This window comes from Strix aluco, chromosome W (genome assembly GCF_031877795.1).
Source record: "Strix aluco isolate bStrAlu1 chromosome W, bStrAlu1.hap1, whole genome shotgun sequence".
In the NCBI taxonomy this organism is placed as follows: Eukaryota; Metazoa; Chordata; class Aves; order Strigiformes; family Strigidae; genus Strix; species Strix aluco.
The window spans coordinates 48,915,175-48,928,881 of NC_133970.1; the positions used below are offsets into that span (position 1 = coordinate 48,915,175).

The 13,707-nt window shown below is 39.4% G+C and overlaps 1 pseudogene; it reads right to left on the minus strand.

Moving 5' to 3' along the window:
* Positions 1-13,707, minus strand: part of LOC141917625 (peptidylprolyl isomerase domain and WD repeat-containing protein 1-like) — a 57,779-nt pseudogene that overhangs the window by 13,114 nt on the left and 30,958 nt on the right.

Sequence of the window (13,707 nt, forward strand, 5' to 3'; positions counted from 1 at the left end):
TCACCAGTAAAAGATGTAGCTTAGATAAAATGTAGTTATTAATAAGGATGGAATGCTGTAAGAATGTGTGTATTTAAGTTCCTTGTTTAGCAGTATCACGAAGCAGGACCCCAAGTGTTCAACCTTATTAGAAACTCCCTTGGTTTTCCCCCTTGAGTGGTGGCCAGGCTCTGGGTGGAACCCAACAGGAGGATGAAATCAGATGTTTCCGCTCAAAGAAAATTGCCAGTTATTTTGGCCTGCTGATTTAGATATATGAGGCTGGACCTGCTTGCAGCGATGTTGGATGCCTCACCTACGGATGGACGCATCGCGTAGGATTTCCGGTTTGTGAGGAAGGGCACTCTAAATTCTCGCTGCATCCAGGGTTCCCCAGCAATTGCGGATCTGAATGTTAGTACCCCATTAAGTAAGTGTGCTATTCCGTATTTTCCTTATTGTTTATTTTTGTAGTATTTAGTCATATCCCTCAAAGTAGTGAAATTAGCCTACTCTTTTAACTAGTAACTGTAACTACTGTATTGTTTCTAGCCTTCTGTGGAACTATTTTGAGTATGCTGCATTTTTTGAAGTTTCCCTAACCCTTAATTCATAAAGTCTTGAAACAAGTGTTGCAGGTGCTGCTGCAAAACAAAGAAAAGAGGATGTGGACTCAGACTAACAAATCTGTACAATGGTTAGAGGCCAAAGCAGTCCAAATGGCACTCCAGCAAGAGGCAGAGAATCCTGTTAATATTGTTACAGACTCTTTATATGTTTATAAACTTGTACACAAAATGGCAACAGTAGGATTTGTGCAGACGGAAGTGTCGACCTTACTTTATGAAGCTCTACAACAGCGCATAGGGCAGGCCTTTATTACACATGTGAATAGTCACCAATCCCTACCAGGTCCGATTGTAGAAGGCAATCATAAGGCTGACCAAGCGGCACGGGGTGTGTGGTCATTGGGCGCCGCAAAGAGTTTACATGCCTTTTTACACCTTGGAGCAAAAGCCTTAGCAAAAACATGTCATATTTCTCTGTCACAAGCAAGAAACATAGTGGCACTTTGTCCCTACTGTCAAAAAGGCCAACTGTGGGAGGCAGGTGTCAATCCACGGGGGTCTCTCTTCCAATCAGATATGGCAAACTGATGTAACAACATGTGAATTGTTAAAACCAAATAAGTATCTCATAGTAACCATTGACACCTTTAGCTCTACAATATTAGCCACAATGGCTCGTAAGCAAACAGCCAGACACACTATTGTTCATTGGGAGGGCGTTATCGCCTTGTTAGGGAAGCCACAAGAGATCAAAACAGATAACGGCCCTTGTTTTGTTGCTAGACGCACAAAAGAATGGTGTGCATTGTGGGACATCAAATTAGTACACGGCCTTCCTTATAACAGTCAAGGACAAGCGATAGTGGAACGTGCACATCGCACCCTGAAAGCAAAGCTCCAACAGCATGGGGAGGGGGAAATGTAGGGAGTGGCGTTCGGAAGATCTCGCGATGTACGGAAGGAATAGCTGTAGCCCTCCCTTGTTACGAGGTAAGGTGATGGACAGGCTTGTAATGTTAAGGGCACACCCACGAAGGAGGTACTTGGTGAATGTATATAGGTGAGATACACAGTTTAATAAACGGACATTTTGTATCCATCATATTGGTGTTTGTACTGATGTCCCCGTGAAGGTCTTAACCTCCTGCAGCATTAGTCTGCGATCTGAGCGCCACTGATATGTGGGAGGCAGGTTTAAAGAGGCAGGCTAATTGCGGCACTGCATTAATACAAAACTATAGAAAACCAGCAAATTTAACCCAAAACAGGAGAAATCTCAGAAATGTAACTTTTATAGTACTTCTTAAAGGAGCAAATCATACAATAAATATCAGAATACACAAGCATCCACATAAATGAGTACACTTACATATCAAATGTCAGTCACTAATTTTTGGTATGCATTCATTTGCCATATAGTCATGTTTTCTCTAACAGCAAGTAATGTTTTCAGATTTTGTCTAACTTTTCTTCCTTGTCAAATTGTTCAGAATAGTATATTCCATTATGTACTATATACTAACCACACAAAGGTTTAGAAAGTATACTATCTTGCTCCAACTACATTCAAATTCAAGCACAAGTAACAACAGACAGACTGACCTCTAACCTCTATGGTGCTTACATACCAGATCAACTAATAGCTACTCCAGAATTGCTTGTCTGTTTGGCTTATTCATTGCATCTCATCTAAAATCTAAACTGTGAGCATGAAGAAGACTGCTGTCTTTGTTACTTACCCATAATGCACTTAGTAGCAAGATGCTACTCTGAATTTAATTATTTTTATTATATATTTTATACATACAGTTAATTATTGTTTCTTTATCAGTATAACATCTGGTTAGGTTCGTGGGTTTTTTTAAATGTTCTTCTTTAAGCTTCTTAAACTAGACCAAAAGCTTATACCCTTCTCAGAGAACTACAATTTAGACAGCCAAAAATATCCAAGTTTTTTTAACTGCTTGAGCAACAGTGAAATAAATAAAGACTACAAAGCTATTTCTAGTCAATTTCTGGATTGTTCAAGCTAAAAGTTTTAGAATATACTTCCAATTTAAAGGGATGCCTCTGGAAAAGTTGTGTTTGCAAACACTCAAGACAAAAAGTACTGGAAATGCACAAGGAGGAAACTGAAAAATAATACAGAGAAAACATCAATACAAGAATGGCGTTACTTAAAGAAAAATCACATACACCACGTAAAACCTATTTTTTTTATAAGCCGTGCAAATTACTGTCAGATCTGCTTGGATATTATGGAGAATAGGGCTTTTGGATGCCTTCATCTCTATAGTGATTGCAGCACGATGTTTCTTTGCTACTCCTGAGAGCGAAGCTAGTTGCATCGCTCTTGATGTTCTTTTGTTTTCCAAGATACAGATATACCTGAAGTACAAGATGTAAAAAGATGTAACTACTGTTAGCTGCTCAGTTAGAGAATGTCTCCTTTCTGACTGCAAGAGACTCAAAGCAAAATTCCAAAAGCCTCTTGAAATATTTTTTTACTAATTGTTTTTATAATGCTTCTCTAGTCAAACTTGCTACATAATTTACTAGTCAGCCTCCCTATCCAGTAAAATCCCAACCTCATGATCCACATTCACTTCGTTATCACATCCAATTAGCCAGAGATGACTTGATGACACATTTTTAATACGAATATGCTTGCCATATTTTCTCCTCATTTTCTAAGCTTTAAACTGCAACGACTCATTACTAAGCATGGGAATATCTTATCTACAGTCTAATTTAAGGATCCCAAATAACAACAACAAAAAAAGATTAGAGACACCCACAGACATATCAAATTTTAAATATACTATAAATTTAACTGAATATAGATTTTGAAACAAATATATTTATCTCCATATGTCTCACTGGAACTTACCTGTTAGTCTCTACATTTATGACCTTAATGCCCAACATTGTTCCATAGAGAATGGAGTGTCCAGTTTTATCAAAAATTATATTAATTAATCTTACTGTGTTCACTTTCTCCAGCTCATGCTCAACTGCCATGCATCAGCCAAACTCCATGCCTGGTAGTTGCTGTCTCATCTGTTGAAGTTCAGTAAACATCTAAAGAAAAAAAAAAAAATCACTGTTATATGAACACATTTTAAACTTTTGACCCAGCAAAACACCAATCCACATGCTTAGAAAACACAGAATTCAAGTGAGACTACTCCACTCAAACTTATCAGAAGAATTAAAATAAATACAAGTAATATTAGCTTTATTTTAATGACCTAATAGCCATGTTGTAGTAGTAGGCTCAAGCAAAGAAAGAAAAGTGTGTAGCTGTCTAAAAGTTCTTAGAAGATTACAGATTTAATTATTTTCATTGTTATGATGTTATTTGAAATGGGCATTTTCCCTAATTGCTTTCTAGTTAAAGGAAATCTAGCAGTATGAAAACACAGATGAAAATCAACAACTCAGTTTCACTGCATAACTAACATAAATTATATGTTGGGTTTTTGTGTGTGGCAGGGTTTTGGTAGCAGGGGAGGGGGCTACAGCAGTGGCCCCTGTCAGAAGCTGCTCGAAGCTCCCCCGGCTCCGATTTGGACCCACCTCTGGGCAAGGCCAAGCCAATTAGCGACGGTGGCTGCGCCTCTGCGGTACCGTATTTAAGAAGGGGAATCTGGGAGGGGGTGGGGATTTGTGAGGAGGGGTTATGAGAAGGACACCTTTGCAAACGCCAAGGTCAGTGGGAGGAAGGAGAAGGAAGGGGGGGAGGTGTGCCAGAACAGAGCGCCCCCATGTATCCTGTGGTGAGAGGGCAGGACCACCCCCCTGTGATCCATGGAGGTCACCGGAGGAGCAGAGATTCTCCTGCAGCCTGTGGGGAACCCCCAGGACTCTGTGGGGAAAAGCAGCCCCTGCTGTTGTAGTTTGGCACTGGGAGGTGCAACACGTGGGAGTGACCCACACCAGAGCATCTTGAGAAGAATGTATCCCCTGGGGAGGAATCATGGCAGAGTTTGTGGAGGACTGTCTCCTGTGGGAGAGACACCACGTGGAGCAGGGAGTGGAATGCAGAAGAGTGCTCTTTCCCCCACCTTGGAGGAGGAAGAGGCAGACTGACTGCACCCCCCCATCCCCATTCCCTGTGCTGCTAGGGGAGGAGGTCGCAATATCGGGAACAAAGTGAGCTCAGGAAGAAGAGAGGGGTGGGGGGAGGTGTTTTTAAGATGTGGTAACACTTCTCACTGTCCCACTCTGTCTGTTAAGTGTCATTATCATTAGTGTTATTGAATTAAAGTGATGTCCTTTTTCTTACCCAACAAGCCTGTCTTGCCTGTTACCTTTAGTGGGTGAGCCACCCCTCTCTGTCCTTCTCTGGATGAAGCCTTTTGCTTCATTTTCTCCTTCCCAGCACTGGGGGGGAAGAGATGAGTGAACAGCTGCGTGATGCTCAGTTGCTCTCTGGGCTCAAACCATGACAAATTAGTAAGAATTAATTTTGGGGCAAAGCAATACAAGAAGCAAGGAAGAAAACATGGAAAAAATTTTCTTCAAGAAAAATATAGCAGTAAAGCTCAGCTTTAGAAACAGATGATAACATAGGTGAATGTGCTGGTAAATAAATTCAAATAACTAGAGAAAGAGAGAATCAAGACCAAACTCACACTCAGAGATTCAAAGACTTTCATGACCTTTCCCATCAAAAAAATGGAAAAACTTATACTGGATGGGTAAGCCTTGCATTTAGCAAATTCATATAGATCAGCATCTGTTTTGTACTCCCAGTTCACATTCTTGGGAAATTTATATTTGTGAGGAGTACCAGTCCAGTACTCAATCATTCCAGATTTGGCAGAAGACATTACTACTTTGTAGATAGGGTTTAACCATATCTGAGTAAGAGAGGATATATGGAGTTTATCACAAACATGAAATGGCTGGTTATTTCCTCATCCATCATATATGAATATTTTTCCTGTGCTCTTCTCAGATGTTGCAACAGAAGATATGGCATGTCCAGGGCATTATATCCATTCACAATGGTCAGGGTAGTAGCTGCAACAAAGAGTGGAAGGGAAAAAAAAAGAAAAAAAAAAAAGAAATAAGAACAGGTTTTACTTAGATAAAAATAGAGTTACACTATAAACTTGAAATCAAATATCAGAAGCAAATTTTGAACTTTATTTACTAGTCTTGCTGATATATGTCTTGCTAAAATTCAACGATGTTATAACCAAGCTTTTCCAAACAACACAAATCAGTGGATGTACAACAATTTCTGTTGCTCCCATATTGTTTCATAAAGAGACTATGACAGAAAGCAGAGGTAGAAGAAGGTGGATATATGAAGTGCTAAGGCTTGGACAACAGGCCCAAGCCAGAGTTGACCTATAGATGAATCCTGTATATTTTAGAACTGATAACCATTGTGCTAACAGGTATTATACTGAGTTATAACAAACCACCTATTCTGATGTAAACGGTGGAAGTGTTGAAGCCTGAGCAACAGGCCCTGAACCGAAACTGTTAACTCAGTATGTAATCCCTAATGAAATCTGCATGGAGGATGGAGCTATCTTGAATGTATCTTTCCCTTCCTTTGGATGTGAATAGAATAAGAGTCATGGAGACAGGTGTCTGTCCTTGAGGCCTGATGTGAGACCTTGCGCATAATCCGATCAGATAAGCAGAGAAACTCCCTTAGTTTCTCCCTTGAGCCCTGGCCAGGCTCTGGGGGGAACCTAATGTGAGATGGAAACCAGATATTTCCACTCAAAACAAAGGTGTCAGCTATTCTGGCTTGCTGATTTTTGGGTATATAAGGCTGGACCCGCTCACAGCGACTTTGGAAGACTCACCTACCGGTGGACGCACCGCGTAGGATTTCCCACTTGCCGGGACAGGCTCTGCAAATCCTCGCTGTAACCGGGGCTGCCCAGTGACTGCGGATCTGGATGATGGTAAAGTATGCAAGTGGTGATGGATCTTTCTTAATCACTATTCTCTCTCTCTCTCAGGTAGCAATGATTTGATGCATTACCCTGTATTTTCCTATTTGTTTAAGTGCACTGTTCTGTCTTTTCTTACTGTATGTTTTCTGTATTATTCTGTTATATTATTTAGTTATTTCTAGTAAAATACGCCTGCTCTTTTCACTCTGGTGTCTGAGTTTAATTGATATCCCTGATCAGCAAAACAATATAAAAGAAAAATAAGGATAGAAATCCAGCTGAAGAGCACCAGTGGCATTAAAGATTACCACTCAACTTCTATGACTCAAAAGTATTTATCTTCCATCTGTTAACTGATTAATGCTTCAGTGCAAATGATGACAACCGCACCTTTGCCATATATTTACAGAAAAGTACAACTAGGTCTTTCAAAAAAAAATTATAATTTAATTATCAAGATGTAAGTAAAATTAAGACAATCACCCTATATTCAGTAAGCGTTCTGAATACATTTAAGAAGGAACCCATTTGCTACTAGCAAAAACATACTCTACAAATAAAACAAGCCAGAGATATGGTCAATAATATAACTTATGTCTGTTTTTAAAAAAATCTGTAACCAAAGATTCTGAGAACCAGAACTCAGAAACTAAATGACAGACCACAAAGAAATGATACAGTCTCCATAGGAAACTCATATTTAGTATCCTTTCACAAATCAAACTAACAGATACTGAGAGACTGACAGATGACAGACACAAATCATTTGGCTTTTCAATACCCATCTGGTAAAGATTCTCAAACAGATAAACATAACCAGAACTTTGTCTCGGGTTCCCTAGAAAGAATAGGATCAAATAAATAAATAAATAAGATCTTCCACTGATCTATGCATCGTTATCCAAAGTTTCTGTAGAAATAGCCACCCTTCTCCATATCAGTGATGGAAGCATAAAGCATAGGGATTTGCAGATAGCCACACTGTATAGATTAGTTAAAACTGAAAGGATCTGAAGAATTTGAGACAAAGCTAATCAACCATGCAACATACCAGCATATACCTATCAAAGCAGACAACACAAGATAATGTGAGGTGAAAAGATTACACAAAACTTATGATTCTACATTAATCATTGCAAGCCTGAGCAAACAGCCATGAAAAAAATCTCAGGCAGGTCAACAGAAGCTATCTGCTCAATAAACAGTAATGCAGAAGATAGAACAACAAACATTAAATTTTAAAAGACTATTCAGGACAATACTTATATTACAGCTGTATACTTTTCTTCATTAAAGAGTGTGACTGTCCAATGAAACCATAGTTAATGTCTCAACCATCCGATAAAGAACTTTGATGAAGGAAAGGGTTTCTATGGAAACGCTGAGGCTGTGCAGGTAATGGCAGAAAGATGCATTGAGAGGAGAGGGTCCTGTGGAGGTGGGACCACATGTTCCTGAGGCTGAACTTCCCTATCTTAAGCAACTCCGTAAAGAGCCAATAGAGAAGCCGTTTTCACAATGCATGCACCAAGAAGAAAGGTCAGACGACAATCATACCTGCAGGGAGGGGGGAGTAACTCCCCAATGACCCCCAAGCCCACCGACCCATTTCCAGAAGACTCTGAAGGTACAAACTACGCATGCACCAAAGCCAAGAGAATTCTAGAAGCACAGACTGCACATGATGCCTAATTAGCCTAAGGAGTCCAAGGGCCTGCCTGGAGGAGGGGCAAGGTATTATAAAAAGACACAAGTCAAAGCCCTGGGTGGCTGTGCCCCTCCAAACTGGACCCCTAGGCTGGCTGGACCAATGCTGGAATCAGGACTGGTGAAGTCTTTCTTTTTTGTCTTTCTGTCTCCCTCCCTGCCTCTCTCACTCTCTTTTTCTCTCTTCCTCTCCTTTTTCCTCTTATTCTGTATCCCTGCGTATAAGGCAAGGCTTGTCAGGGCATGTCTACTGCTTGTCAGTGTATGTTATAAGGTTTGTGATTTGTTGGTATATGTTATGAGGTTTACTGCTTGTTGCAGAGGTTGCAAGACTCACTCACATCTGTTGTGAGTGAATAAAAATTGAGTTTTGTGAATTGAAGTATCCCTGGTGTTGTTTCACCTTAATCCTGACCTGGGAATTGGCAAATCTGAGTCATCGTCCCAAGAAATTGGGATGTGACAAAGAGTTCACTTCAAGTCAAACCCAATTATCTCTGAAAAAAAAAAATATATGGGGAGAGGAGGGTCTAGATTACTGAGGTTGAAAAAAAACTATTCAAAGATAAATTAGGGTACATACTATAGACAAATGTTATAGGTAGCATTCAGGGTATCCCTAAAGCAAAATGAATTTAAGTTCTACCTCAGTTTTCCCTGAATTCTCAAACAGGAAAGAAATGCACCTTCTATTGTAACATCAAATTAAGTGGGTTTTTTAATATTAAATTAATTTTATTTCATCCCATAATTTTACCAATTTTGTAGTGACAATACAGGGCTGCTAAGTAGAAAACACCAGCAAAAACAAAAGACTAAGGCTAACTGGAATTTTTCCACAGCACACAGCCAAGAGGGAATCAATTCCTATGGATCAAGTACATTATCTGGAGGATATTACTAAAACCATAATCAGCAAAGCAGCTAACATAAGCATTTTTATAGGCACTCTGAAAAGCTTTTTTTTGTTTATACTTTTAATCAGCTTCACAATTAACCAACAAATAGTAGACTATGGGAAATAAATGTTTTCCAGTTTTAAAAGGCTTGTGGAAACATCAGTATTTCAACTAATCTTTGTATAGCATTCATTGATTGGCCTACTCTCCAAACCCAGTCTTGTAACAGTGTGGGGCTTGTTTTCCTCTGGTATTGATATAACTCCAATAACATCCATTCCTATTTCTCCCAGATTCTTTAGCTACAGAAATCCTACAATAGCAAGACTAAGGACAACATTCTTTCTAACAGAAGAAAATTGCTATCCCTATGACAACTAATAAGACAATACATACAGGCCAAGTTCCTTCTCTACTAGAACTATTTCATAAGAATATTCACCACATCAAAGTGAAGAGACCTGACTCCATGAAAAAAAGATAAGGGCTGAAGGTACCCTTATTTAAAATAACATTTTTTAAAAAAGAATTCTCTGGATTTTATGTACCATGTTCACTTATTTTTAAATAGACAGTTTCTTCCTGTTTTAGACATTTTCCCCAAAGGTAGAGCACAAGGCAATGCAAAGGATGTAGGGGATTTGTGCAGGAGGAGTCTGACATGTTTTATTCTCATGCTATCCCTCCTGCAGTTTGGGAGCAGAATGTAACAGGGCAGGGCAATGAAGGAAGATAGACAGATATCATTTAATCCCTGACTGCTGTAAATGAATTGCAGAACCCCCCATGGGGTGGGGGGGTGGGGGGGGAGAGTGAGTTCCTTTATAGAAGAAAAAGCAACTTATTACTTAAGTGGCTATGGAAGTGTTTAACAAACTCAATCCCTTATATTTTTTTCCAGAATTTTACATGTCCATCATGACTGGCTGTTATGATAAAATCTCTACTACAATTGCAAAAGAAAAATAAAAAAAAAATTACACATATTATGCACTTCCACACCACTTTCCTAATAAATAAACCATTTTTTTAATATATAAGAAAGCTATCTCATCAATCTGTGCAGTTCTGCTGAATCATATTTTGTTCAGACACAGCCAGTTTCTCTTATCACTGTAAACATTGCACATTGCAATAAGGATTTTAAGAACCCCTTTTAGTCTATTTAAACAATTTTTATATTGCTTCTCAGTATGTACTTTCCTCTGCACTTAGTTTTCAAAAAATCTTAAAATACCACCTCTGGACATAATAACTTTCCATTATTAAACTTCTACAATGAAAACTTCATAGTATATACAAAAATATATCTCTGATAATGAGATACAGTGGGAAAAAAAAAAAGACACTTAGTACATGCTGCATGTGTAATGATATTGTGTGTGTAAATCCATTCATACATTGAAGCACATGGTAGATTTTTCAAGATAAACATGTCCAAATTCAAGGATTAAACAGATGAAAAATTAGGATTTTTTTTTTTTTTTATTCATAAAGGTGCATCTGTTACCGAAAAACTCGGAATAAAACTTATCAACACCAATTTGATGTAGATAAGCAGACACTTCTTTATTAACGGCCGGGTGCGCGGGTGAATCCTTTCACCAACGACGCACACCATGCACCAAAATCATACATCTTATGTGGAACGTACTCATGCATATTCATTAAGTATTCATGCATAAACATACCGATTCCTGGAAATCATTATCATACTCTCCTCCTATTTCCGATTCTGCACAGTAGAGTCCAGAAACACCTGGAAATGGGTCTGGGGTGTAATGTGGGTCGGTGGTCAATGAGTCAGTGGTCACGATCTCCCCCTGTCGGAATTACCTATTGCTTGAGGACACTGTTTCTTGGCTTAAATTTACATGTTGCTTCAGCCACTTTCCCCATTTTCCCATTAATCTGGATTCTGACATCTCTCTGCATTCTTTCAGGTTATTAAATACCTTATATGTAAAATTATCTTGAATCGTAAGCCTGTTATCTAGTTCTAAATGTTCCTACTAGGTGATTCTGACCAATTCTTTCGGCCTTGGTACAGGGCTGTACAAGGGAGTTCGTAGTAGCCTTGGTTCCTGTATAGAGTGCAAATGCAGCATAGGATTTTTACTAAATATCTTCTATATTCCTATTAAAATTAAACAAATTAATACTAATCTATATTAAATCAATAGCATATCAAATCAGTAACACATCTAGCTTCTGTTCTCCCTTAATTACTCTTGAATAGCTTACTCCCATTTTAGTCAAGAATATGCTAGGATTTTGTACAAACATAATAAAAGGGGGTTCCACTGTGGCTTTGTGCTCAGACTGCTAGATTCTTGGTAGACTAAGCCATTCAAACTTTGCTTTTGCCCATACAGATGCTGCCTTTTAAAGCAACTATGACCTTGGCTTTCAGAATGTATACAAAGAATTTCAGCACAATAATTTTTAAGGTATGGCCAGAAAACAGATGAACTGATCTGAGGAAAGTGAAAAAGGAAAAAAAAAAAAAAAAAAAAGGAAGCAAAGAAATATAGACAAAGTTGTGAGGCCCCTTAAACAATGCCAGCCCTTAGGCAATGTTAGCTAGATAACATTCTTACAGAAAACAGGATAGATAGTAAACTAATCCCTGTCTTTGAGATAAAGGGGGAGCTGTACCAGCTAAAGGATGACCAATTCCTGATAACACCAAGGATTTACTTCCTGCAACATCCTGATAGACACAAAAGTTCCAGTTAACAAAACAAACAGGTAAAACTAACTCTACAACCTGAAGAGGAGCCAAAGGTCCAGAGAGCATGAGCAGGAAGCAAAGTCAAAAAAAATCATGAAAAGGAAGGAGTCTTACTTCATCCTGAAGACCCTTGAAGACCCCGGCCCACCCTCACCAGGAGGCACTGCACAGGCACAAAGAAGAAGGACTTGGGGCGGGGGGGCAAGAGGGGAATTTCTCGGAACTAATTGTAATATTCCCTCCTTATCTTCGGAATCCTAATGCATACGTAACATTTCAAACAATAAAAGGAGCTGGTTTTTTTGGCTCCGGGTGCGCACGTTTGTGGCGGAGCGATCCCCCGTGTGCCGGACATCAATAAACATACTACTTTATAACTCTGAGTGAGTTGTAGAGTTTGATTCCGCACCACATGAACCACACCTCATTTTCTTCCAAAAACAAATGTATCCCTGTGTGGTGGTTTGACCTTGGCTAAATGCCAGGTACCCACCAAGTCACTCTATCACTTCCCCCCCTTCCCCTTTTTTTCTCAACAGGGCAAAGAGGGGAAAGAAAATAAGATAGGAAAAAGAAAACAACCCTTGTGGGTAAAACAACAGCAGTTTTAATATAAGCAAAGTGAAGCAAAGGTCCGTGCGCGGAGGCAAAAAAAAGCAAACAGATTTATTCTCTACTTCCCATGAACAGGCGATGTCGGGCCTTCTCAGGAAGCAGGGCTCCCATACGCGGAGGGGTTGCCTCGGAGGACCAAGGGTGACCCCCCCCCCTTCCTCCTTTCTCCCAGCTTTATACTGAGCAGCCGTCAGATGGTCTGGAATATCCCTTTGGTCAGTTGGGGTCAGCTGTCCTGGTTGTGTCCCCTCCCAAGATCTTGCCCACCCCGTCCCACTGTGGGGGGGAAATGTCAGAAAGAGCCTTGGTGCTGTGTAAGCACCACTCAGCAGTAGCCACACCACCAGGGTGCTATCAACACCCTGCCAGCTCCCAACATAAACCACAGCACCATGGGGGCTGCTACAGGGGAAAACCAATTCCGGCTCAGCCAGACCCGGTACAGAGACATTTAATGCTTTTATAAGAGGGTTAAGGTTTTTCCTTTTTGTTAAGGGAAAATATTTTTTGAAGTAATTATTTTTGTTAAAATTACAGATTTGAAGCCCAATCTTGGACAAAAAATATCCCCATTGTATTAAGATTTCAATCTCTTAAAGTAGCTTTCATTTCTTCTGTTAATGGAGAGATTCAAATGCTTTACTTCGGAAAAAGTCACACATTTATCCAGACGCTGCAAGTTGACATGGAATTGAGAATTGATCAGAGTCCATTGAAGGCTATTAAATACAACAATTCACTTCTAATTCAGAAAATCCATGAGCCATAAATCACTGTATTTTGCAGAAGCATTCTGGGGAAACATTACCACATCCTTGAATAGTACCATATTTTCCCTTAAGTACTGTTGTTGCTCAGGGTTGGAGTTAGGATACTGACCTTGCTTGGGCTTTTCATCTCCATGTGTTTCTGTCCTTGTGAACGTTAAGGATCATGCCTCGCTTTGTAAATTCTTTAAATCTGATACGTTTTTCAATCCTGATCAAGCAGTTGGGAGGCTGTTTTACAAGGAATTCAAAGACTGGAGGAATTTGATTGTCCATGTTGATGGAATCCCTTCCGCTGAAAAATCAGACTTGCTTATCTTGAAATATGACTGTACTTCACATTTCAATATTATGTACCTGAACTAGCTCAGGTACAAAAAAATAATGCAGAAGCATTAACACTACACTTTTTTCAGTCTAATTTAATTTGCTGAAAAGTAACAGTAGATTAGCCCAGCAGGACACCACAAAATGTGGTTAAACTGCTGCTGATAGCCAAGCTAGTTTTTTAGA